Source organism: Biomphalaria glabrata, chromosome 14, assembly GCF_947242115.1.
Source record: "Biomphalaria glabrata chromosome 14, xgBioGlab47.1, whole genome shotgun sequence".
NCBI classification, from domain to species: domain Eukaryota; kingdom Metazoa; phylum Mollusca; class Gastropoda; family Planorbidae; genus Biomphalaria; species Biomphalaria glabrata.
Genome location: NC_074724.1, coordinates 32,157,588 through 32,167,296, shown reverse-complemented (window position 1 = coordinate 32,167,296; position 9,709 = coordinate 32,157,588).

The window sequence follows — 9,709 nt, the reverse complement described above, 5'->3', positions numbered from 1 at the left end:
CACGACCACATTCTTATATGCTTTTGAGTCCTGGTCGCTGTCTGCAGAGCTAGAGAGGAGGGTCCTAGCAATGGAATTGAGATGTTTCAGAAGGTTCCTAGGTATCACATTTGAAGACCACATCACAAACCAAGAGATTAAAGACGGGGTTACTGCAGCGATTGGACCTCATCATGACCTGTTAACTATCATAAAAAAAACGCAAGCTAAAAATCTATGGCCATATTACAAATACAAGGTCTTCGGGGATTGAAAAGACCTTCCTTCAGGGAAAAAGAAGAAGAAGCACACAGAGAAACCGATGGGAAGACAACATAAAAGAATGGACGGGCCTGCCATTGAAACAGGTTCTAACTTAGGCAAAGACGGGAATGGAGAAAGACGGTCGAAAAATCTTGCATGGTGCCCCAACGGTCCAACAGACTAAGGATAAGTAAAGGTAAAGGGTATCACTGATTTAACGCATTCGAGTAGAAGTGTAAAACTGATAAAATTCGCCTGCAAGCTGAAAATGTTTCTAGATCTAATGCTTGAACCTTGTATTTGGTTTTCATTTAGAGGTGCTTGGGGGAGCTACCATCTTCTAGCGCGTGCCTCTTAGCAGTACACGGCGAGTACCTGCCATACCGGTAGGCCTACGCATGGTCCCTGGCGAGTGTAATACGCGCAGGCACATGATAATTAGACTGCTGTATGCCTTATTATTGTTACAAAACATAGGTATATAGTACGAACCTTACGTAAGTACTGTAGGCCCTATCGTTGGTTGTATGACTACATTAATTGCTGTATTGTTGTTCTTCATGAAAGATTTTTGTCCCCAGTGCTCTCATATTGATTTAGTGCCTTTTAATCAACGTAACTAATGATGCAGTAACATATTCGATGAAAAATTAACAAACTAGATAATAATTTTTACTATCAAGGGGCTTCCTCAGGCAGGGCGGCCCAAGCAATTGCGGGGCCCTATGCGAAACGGATTGCGCGTGGCCCAGTCTGGGTAGGGATAAGCATAATGTCAAAATTAAGATTTTGTATTAGAAAATACAATCGTCTTTACCATGACTTTTTATTAAATGAAACCTGACAATGCCTTTTTTTTTTTTTAAAAATCGCACGTAGGATTGGCACCTTAAAATTACATTTTTTGTATATTTTGCAATTACAGGAGATTTCAAGGTGCCCCTGGAAAATCAGGAAGCCGCGGGACACCTGCTATTAGGCTATATAGACGTCATAATGTTTTAATTTAATAATTTAGGCAATATAGACGTCATAATGTTTTAATTTAATAATTTAGGCTATATAGACGTCATAATGTTTTAATTTAATAATTTACACCTAGAATTATCGTGGGGCCTATGAAAGTGCGGGTCCCACTGCGACCGCATAGGTTGCAGTGGCCTTAGTCCGATCCTACCCTCCGGCGCGCGGCCTGGGGCGGTTGTCCCACTCGCCACCCCAAGGCCGCCTTTACGGTTCCTCAGGAGGTGGATAGGGGATGGACCCTTTGATATAGCCTAAAGGGCTAGCTGTGAATATCAAATAAACAGCAGCATTGCAACTGGTTACAGTCAAGGATGAGGTGGGGTGTTTCAGTGGTTAGAATATTTACTTCAAACATCAAACCACCGAAATTTTTGCAAATAGCCAGTAGATGGCGCTATAATCTAACACGGGTAGCTAGGGATAGAATTTCATCTAGGTGAGACAACCCCCAAAACTAAATAACTTAAATTCTGCCTTGTCGATAATCTTGGATGATCGAAAGCTATTACGCTACACATAGAATGGAAAGCAGGGTAAATTCAATCAATGTGCATGCTGCTACATAACATATTGACGCGCATTACCTCATCTAATAAATAAGGCTTGTTTTCGAGTCCGAAGATTAGTGAGGAATGCAGTAGGCCTATTTCCCGTGGCTGCGCAGCCCCAGCTGTGACCTGATATTTTGCCACATCCAGGGCAAGCATAACCATTGTCCGCAGGTGGTCAATTTAGATTTTCTCTTCGCCGTCTGCGTCTGTCTCGGCAGCGGATTTTCTTTTGGTCTCAAATGTGTATTCCGCGGCCTTTGTGAGTGACCTCTAGCTGTCTCGTTCTGAGGCCGCATGCGACCAGGTGCTCTCTCCTATGTCAGCTAAGGCAAGTTGGCGCCTAAGCTGGTCTTTGAAGCGTTACGTCGACCCCCTTTTATCTCACCAAAAAAGACTGCCTTAGGCATACGTCTCCCATGCGGGATACGTGCCCTGCCCAGCGTAACTGTCGGACCATAAGAAGCCCCTCGAGGATCTATACTGTCCATACCGGCGTTCGCAATGACATGTAGTGCGGTCTTGCCACCGTATGTCCATGATGGAACACAAGCTAGGAGTTCAGTAATAAAAAATGAGAACGAAGAAGAAGAAAAAAGTGTTTGTAGCAATAGTTTTCCCAACCCCTCCCCGATTCTCGGTTAAATAAGAGTTATGGTTCTTAAAATATTTGAAGGTAACGTTGGTCGATCGTGACATGGACATCGCGGGTTCTGTTATGGATCACTTATGAAATACAACCATATATATTCGTCCATCGATCGTTGAAAATGACTTGGTTCGATCATGTTAATTTGCTCTAACTTTCGGGCTGTTTAACATAGCATATAGACTTGATTTAAGTTTGATCTAGTTGGCTACTAGGTCCAAAATATAATGCCATAGGTAAGGTGACCAGAAGTCCCGACGTCTAGCTTTGAACAGTCTGTCACGCTTTTCATAAAATAAAAAAGTCGATTAATGTCAACGTACCGCCTTTCGGCGTTTTCTTCTTGATTCGTATTTCATATTCGTAATTTTTAATTGGAAGCTCCTAGTAAGTCCTCCATTAAGGTATTTCTCCAATATTTTCATATTTGTTAGATTAAATCGCAGCCGCTAACTGTACTTTTGCCTATCATAAAGTTTTCCATAATAACAGTTTTTAACCAATGGTATGCATTTTGAAAAGTCTTTCAAACGAATGACCCAAAATACAAATGTGAAGCAATGTATCTTGTTTTTAAATGCAAGGAGTTGCTTCGGATATAAACTCGTAACCAGTTCGTCACAAGATCAAGCTCCGCCCATTGCTAATCCTTGCCTTCCCGCAGAAGGGTTAGGCATGTATTATAATGACAATAAGTTGCTCCTCCTAATGACCCTAATTGGAAATTAGTTTTGATTACATATACATTTTTTTCCCCAATTAAAAAGATCTCTTCATCTTCGTCTCTGCCTTTGGGGCATAAGTCACCAACCAGCTTCCTCCAGGCATCTCGGTTCTGGGCGAGTCTCCCCAACTGTCCCCACCTCTTGCCCATCTGCTTCCAAATCGAGGCGCCATGTATTCCTGGGCCGTCCCCTCTTCCTCTTTCCCTGGGGCAAAAAAAAAAAAGAGTTCCACTGAGCTTACAAACACAAAGATACATTTATCTTCTTCACGTCCCTTGGTCAAATAGAAGCTTTTTTTTAAAAAAATAAATGTTTTCCATGTTTCAGATGTTCCTTCAGAGTTGAAGAGGGATAGCAGTGGGCAAGGTAGGAGCACGGAGCCATCGAGATGACCGGATGACCAGGCATCCATACTGATACAGTCTCCCAGAGTTAGGAACACATGAGCTCCTAAGGCGTTCAGGTCTTGCATTAAAGTAAAAAAAAAGCTGCCCCACTTCGAAGTGATTTTGACAAAGTTTTGGAGGAGGGGGTGCTAGTTGTACTTAGATTCTGTTTACATCATGAATAATATTCTTAATGTCCATCGAAATGATGCGCGCGAAATCATTAAGTCAGACATGGGTGATAGGTCATAAATTTTAGCAATGATAAATGACACATATGAGGATTATCTTGGCAAATAGTAGGCTTAAGCGGTGACATACATACATTCAGTGTTTGGATCTTAAAGTTTATTCCTGATTGTTACATTGTCTGAGTTCCAATATTCTTTATTTGTATAAATTTATTGGTATGACATGATTAGAAATTTATTGGCGCAAAAACTTATTTGTTTCACACAAAAAAGGGAAAGTTTAGCTAAGACAAGTAAGGTGATTATTAAAAACAAGACTAACATTTGGAAGTGAAACGAAAGTAAATACAATTTTTTATGTTTTCTGGATTTGTGGCTCCTAACATAGGATGCACATTCTAAATTAGGTCTAATCAAAGTAAAATAGCATTTCAATATCAAGTTCTTGTGTTGATTTGTAAATATTTCTTTTTAAAATTTATTTCATTGAGAATTAAATAGTTATGAACTACAAGTCAAATATGAAACGAATTAATTTAAAAAAAAAGTGAACATTTTGTATATATATATTTGATTTAATAATAAAATAAATCTGAAAGCAATAAGCATTGCCTATATAGATAAAACTCTACAAAAAAGTAAACTCTACAAAAAATTGTTTATCATTTTAAAAATAAGAAAAGAGATTTCGAAAAATCTTAAATTGGATTCATTTACAAAGGAAAAAAAGGTCCTTGTTTATCACAATATGTTGCATAGCTCCACAGTCATACATTATAGCCTCGTAACATAAGTCAAGCAGGAAATCTTTAATATCTTAAAAGTGTGTGTACTAATTTTGGTTTCAGCAGTTTTCATAAATGTAAATAGTCAACAAGAAAATGAAATTTAAAAACAACTTTCTAAAATATAAAACATTATCAAAATGTTTCTGTTTGAGACAATCCAATCTGTGAGTCAGATGAAGTTCATTGTGTCTAGGGAATAATAATGAGATGAAATAAACATAGTAAAAATCACTAACCCAACTTATAAGTCACATTCACATACTGTCACAGAAACTCATGCATTCACAACAGTTACTATGACCAATTCGAGATCATATCATTTAAAACTTACAAGGACACTAAAAAAAAAGGGCATGGGGATTTTGGTTGACTTAATTTTATGAACAAAAGGGCAATAATCATGTTTTTAAAATACAACATAGACAAAAAAATATAATTCTTTACTATTTCGTGTCCAACGAAAATTTTAGACACAAGAAATTTAAGGCAAAGTTACATTCATGAATTATTGTGAACCATCATAGTGAGACTAGAAACAGTTTAGTGAACAGTTTTAGACTAAGGCTTAAGGAGGATGTAAAGGGTTGCTGTTCTTGACATATTATACTTGGATCAAGAACCATAACCCAGCATTAGCCAAATTCCTAAATAAAAATCAGAGCTGCCCCAGTTAGTGCCATTAAAATCATCTTTAAAAAACAATCTAAAAAATTACTCTAAAAACATACATGCACATGTAGATATCTTTGAATAAGTTTGTATTTTGCCCATCATTTCATCCAAAGTCCTTCAGGTAATAATCCAACAATACAACACTAAGATGTTTTGGTTTAAAAAAACACTTACCCTAAGAGTCGAGAATTATATGTTATATCACAAACAGCAAATATGCTGTCACTCAAGCTAATTCACAAAACAATGCTTAATTATGAATGATGAATATACACAAATAAAGAATCTAGCCTAGAGGTTATTTTAATACTTCATTAATTTAAATAATCCAATAAGTAAGACAAGATGGCCACAGCTGGCCTGATGTTGTTTATTATTTAAATGAATTTCTCAATGTACAATGATGGTCACCGACAAAGTAACAAGATTGAGTATAATAAAGATGGTGGTGTAAATATGTGGTTCTAGAAGTCCACCTTAAGGTAGTATAACCTGAGACTAAAGCAAGACTCTCCAATGCCTGCATTATAGAGGCAAAATGTTATGATCAGGGCTACAAACAAGTCAAATTTGATTAGGGCTACAAACAAGTCAAACTTGATTAGGGCTACAAACAAGTTGAACTTGGAACGAGAAAGCTGACTAAAATATCCTCTTTGAATGCCCCTTCCTATTCCACCTTAGGCAGACCCTACTTCCACTACAGCCCAACATAACCAACACCCTGTACGGCAGTGCTGAACAACTTTTTTTCCTTGGCACAGTCTGCAAAAGAGCTCACAGCTCAGCAGCAATAAAGCTGGCTAGAAGAAGAAGAAGAAGAATCAGGGCTACAAACAAGTCAAACTTGATTAGGGCTACAAACAAGTCAAACTTGATTAGGGCTACAAACAAGTCAAACTTGATTAGGGCTACAAACAAGTCGAACTTGATTAGGGCTACAAACTAGTCGAACTTGATTAGGGCTACAAACAAGTCGAACTTGATTAGGGCTACAAACAAGTCGAACTTGGAACGAGAAAACTGACTAAAATAAAGGGACACATCTGAATATTTAGAAAATGTACTAGAACAATTCTTATATCATTAACATTGGGACTTGGTCAAAATACAGAAAGATTCAATATAAAACACATACAAATCTAATGCCATGAGGCTTAATCCTGGCTTTAGCACTGATCAAGTAATGAACAAAATATCTTTCAAGACATGAAGTTTGATCTTATTGTTCAGCCTTGGACCACTTTATCTATATCAACAATCTCTTTCATTTTACTCTATTGCTCGCCAACTTTTACAAAGTCAAATGAAAGTTTTAATCTACTCCCTGGGCAACCCCAGCCCACATAATTGAAGAGCTTTCTATGGAATGGTAACAATATTAATATGAAATAAATTCAGTAATTTGGTATCATGTTTTTTTTTTACTTGCTTCTGGAATTTTAAAATATACCCAAAAATAATAAACTTAATCTCAAATAATTTAAGCTAAGCTATCTTTAAAAATGTAGTCAATTGAGATAAAATATTTAATTGGAAATCACTAAAACAAAAATATAAGAAGTGAATAGTGGGTGGGGGGTGGGGAAGAAGTTGTGTCTGGATCAGGGGGATATTTGGAAAAAGGGGGGGGGGGGGTGCCTTTGTGGATATATACTTAATACTTAAAAAAAAAAGTAAAAACTGGGTACAAAATAGAAAAGGTATTCTGCCCGAAATGCATCCATTAGTTTGTTGAATGTACTATAGTGATCCAAAGTCTTGGTGGATGCTAGGGAGGCATTCTTGACTATTTTCACAGCAAGGTACAGTTAATAATAATAATAAAAAAAACTCTTTGGTCAGACCACACAATCATCTGCCTTTTTATTTTAACAATGTCATTCAATGTTGAGCTGTAAAACGTGAAGCCCAGGAGTGAATATTACTTGGAACAACACTGGGAGCTCTGACATGCCAACATGATTAGTCAATTCTTCTCCTTAACTTTACCTTGTCATTAAGTAGATTTTTTTTTTACCCTAAGACAGAGTGGTGAGTGGTACAGCTGAGCCAGTTCAACATACTGACAAAGACCAAATTAAGTGTATGAGATTAATAAAAAAAATAATAAAAAAATGTCCGCAATATTGAACAATAATATAATGAACATGAATATAATAAAAACACTAAAAGAGATTACTGACCAGTTTGTGGTTTGAAATTCTAATTTGCTTTTTTTGCAACACAAAAAAATAACTATAAAAGTGAATTATAATTGCTATCTCTGACATTTACAATCAAACAATATTTATCCATTAAAGACTTATAATATACCAATTGATATCTTTAAAGACTTATAACATACCAACTGATATCTTTAAAGACTTATAACATACTAATTGATATCTTTAAAGACTTAAAACATACTAATTGATATCTTTAAAGACTTATAACATACTAATTGATATCATTGAAGAGTCATAACATATCAATTGATATCTTTAAAGACTTAGAAACAAAAAAAAAAGATTTTCTCTAAGACTTACATTGAAACAAATAAATTTGTTAAAGACTTACAAAACAATAAATGACTTTTCTAAAGTAAAAAAAAAAAATTTAAAAAAGGAAATTCTGCAGATATGTAACAAAGGTATAAACATTTTATACAAAAAAAATAAATGGAAAAAATATAAATCTAGAAAGTTTCAAAATGTAAAATTCAAACCATAAAAAAATAATCAGGCAATGACATTTCATATAACTAACACAGAAAACAAGCTCATTTTGCAGTTCCAAAAACAGTAAAAATAAGGATTGTGGAGATTCTCAAAGAAACAAAATATTTGAGGCACAGAGCAGAAGTGAAGCGCAATAATGTCATTCAGTTAGAACAACCAATCTCTAATCTAAAAGCTAAGAGTTTGGACAAAATGTGTGGGAGCATTGCATAGAGAATTCATTTTTGTGAGGCAATAATGTGTGGTGATACATTTGTGTGAGAGTAATGTGTGGTGAATTAATCTGTGTGAGGCAATGTGTGGGGAATACATTTGTGTGAGGCTAGTGGTATAAAAAATGAGTTTTATCACATTTGTCTTCCGTCTAGTCAAAAAAAAAAAAGAAAATTAAACATTTAAAAAACAAACTCCAAATTAACATCATTGTTGTAGATTTAGTCTTTGAGGCTTTATGCTATTTTTAAGTTAGCTTGTGATTTTGATAAGTTTACATTTTGCATACTCTCATATAAAACATTGTAGTTATTATAAATTTAAAAAGTTTGTATCTACAAATAATCATCATTCTAATGTATTTATCAATTTAAAAAAAATTTGCATAGTATATATATATATATGTATTCACAAGTATGTAACTTTTTGCTTTTAATATAAAAATATATCAATTATTATCTACATGACGATACCTAGTATACACAAAATCTGGAATTTTTTAAAGTTCAATTATCTTCTTTTTTGAAGTAACGTCTGTATTATATAAGATAAGATACGATGTTATACACTTCATGTGTTCACTAAAAATAAAAAAGTTAATACGCTGTTATCCAAATGTCTTAAAGAAAGCTGTTTATAAAAAGTGTTTAAACCTCAGGCTAACTATTTATCAATCTGAAGTGTTTCATAATCATTGATTTATCTATCTCAAAAGATAAAGACCTATTAGTCCTAACAGTCGTACTGCAAAATGTTGTGTAGGATTCATTAACAGAATGTTGTGATGATATCTAGAATCTATCTACATTTTTAACATCTAGTTTAAGGCATCACCTCAGAATGGAAGACAAGATTGCCTAGTTGTTATGTCAAGAAATTATAGAGGCTCTCCAAGAAAAAAAAAAGGAATTTCCAACAGAGTTCTTAGAATTCAGAAATATTTGACCCAGTAACTTATGGTGGGACTTATGCTTAAAATTTTTCACGCAGGAATTCAGAAAAAAAAAGAATAACTAAACGAAATAAAAAATTGGCCAAGGAAGGAATATTAAAGCTCCAGTCCATCAGCTCTCTCCATAGAGAAAACAATTTAGACAGGGATATATGTCGGATGTAATTATCTATAATTTATAAGATAAGATACAGTCTAAAATTTATAAAAAAAAAGACAGTAAAATGAATGTATAGGAAAAATAGAGAACCAGTATGACTCAACAAGCAGGGAAAAAAGCTGGACAGTTCTTTATCACAGAAGCAGCAAATAGCAACTTGCTTAAAAGTACACATGCAACTTCTCTTGGCAGACAAATGATGTGGTACTTTAAATGAGTATATAGTACACATAATAAAATCCTTTAATGATACTTATGGCCAGGCATGTGATGTTGACCTAAAGAGTGCAGGCTTTGAATCTCAGGACATGATAAACCAAGTCATAAAAATCAATGCCAAACTCAAAAACAGTTTGTCATTGTACAATTAGAACAATTAAAAAGTGTGAAAGAAACAAACAAATCTAGCCTTTTTCTTTTTTAAAGACACTGTATA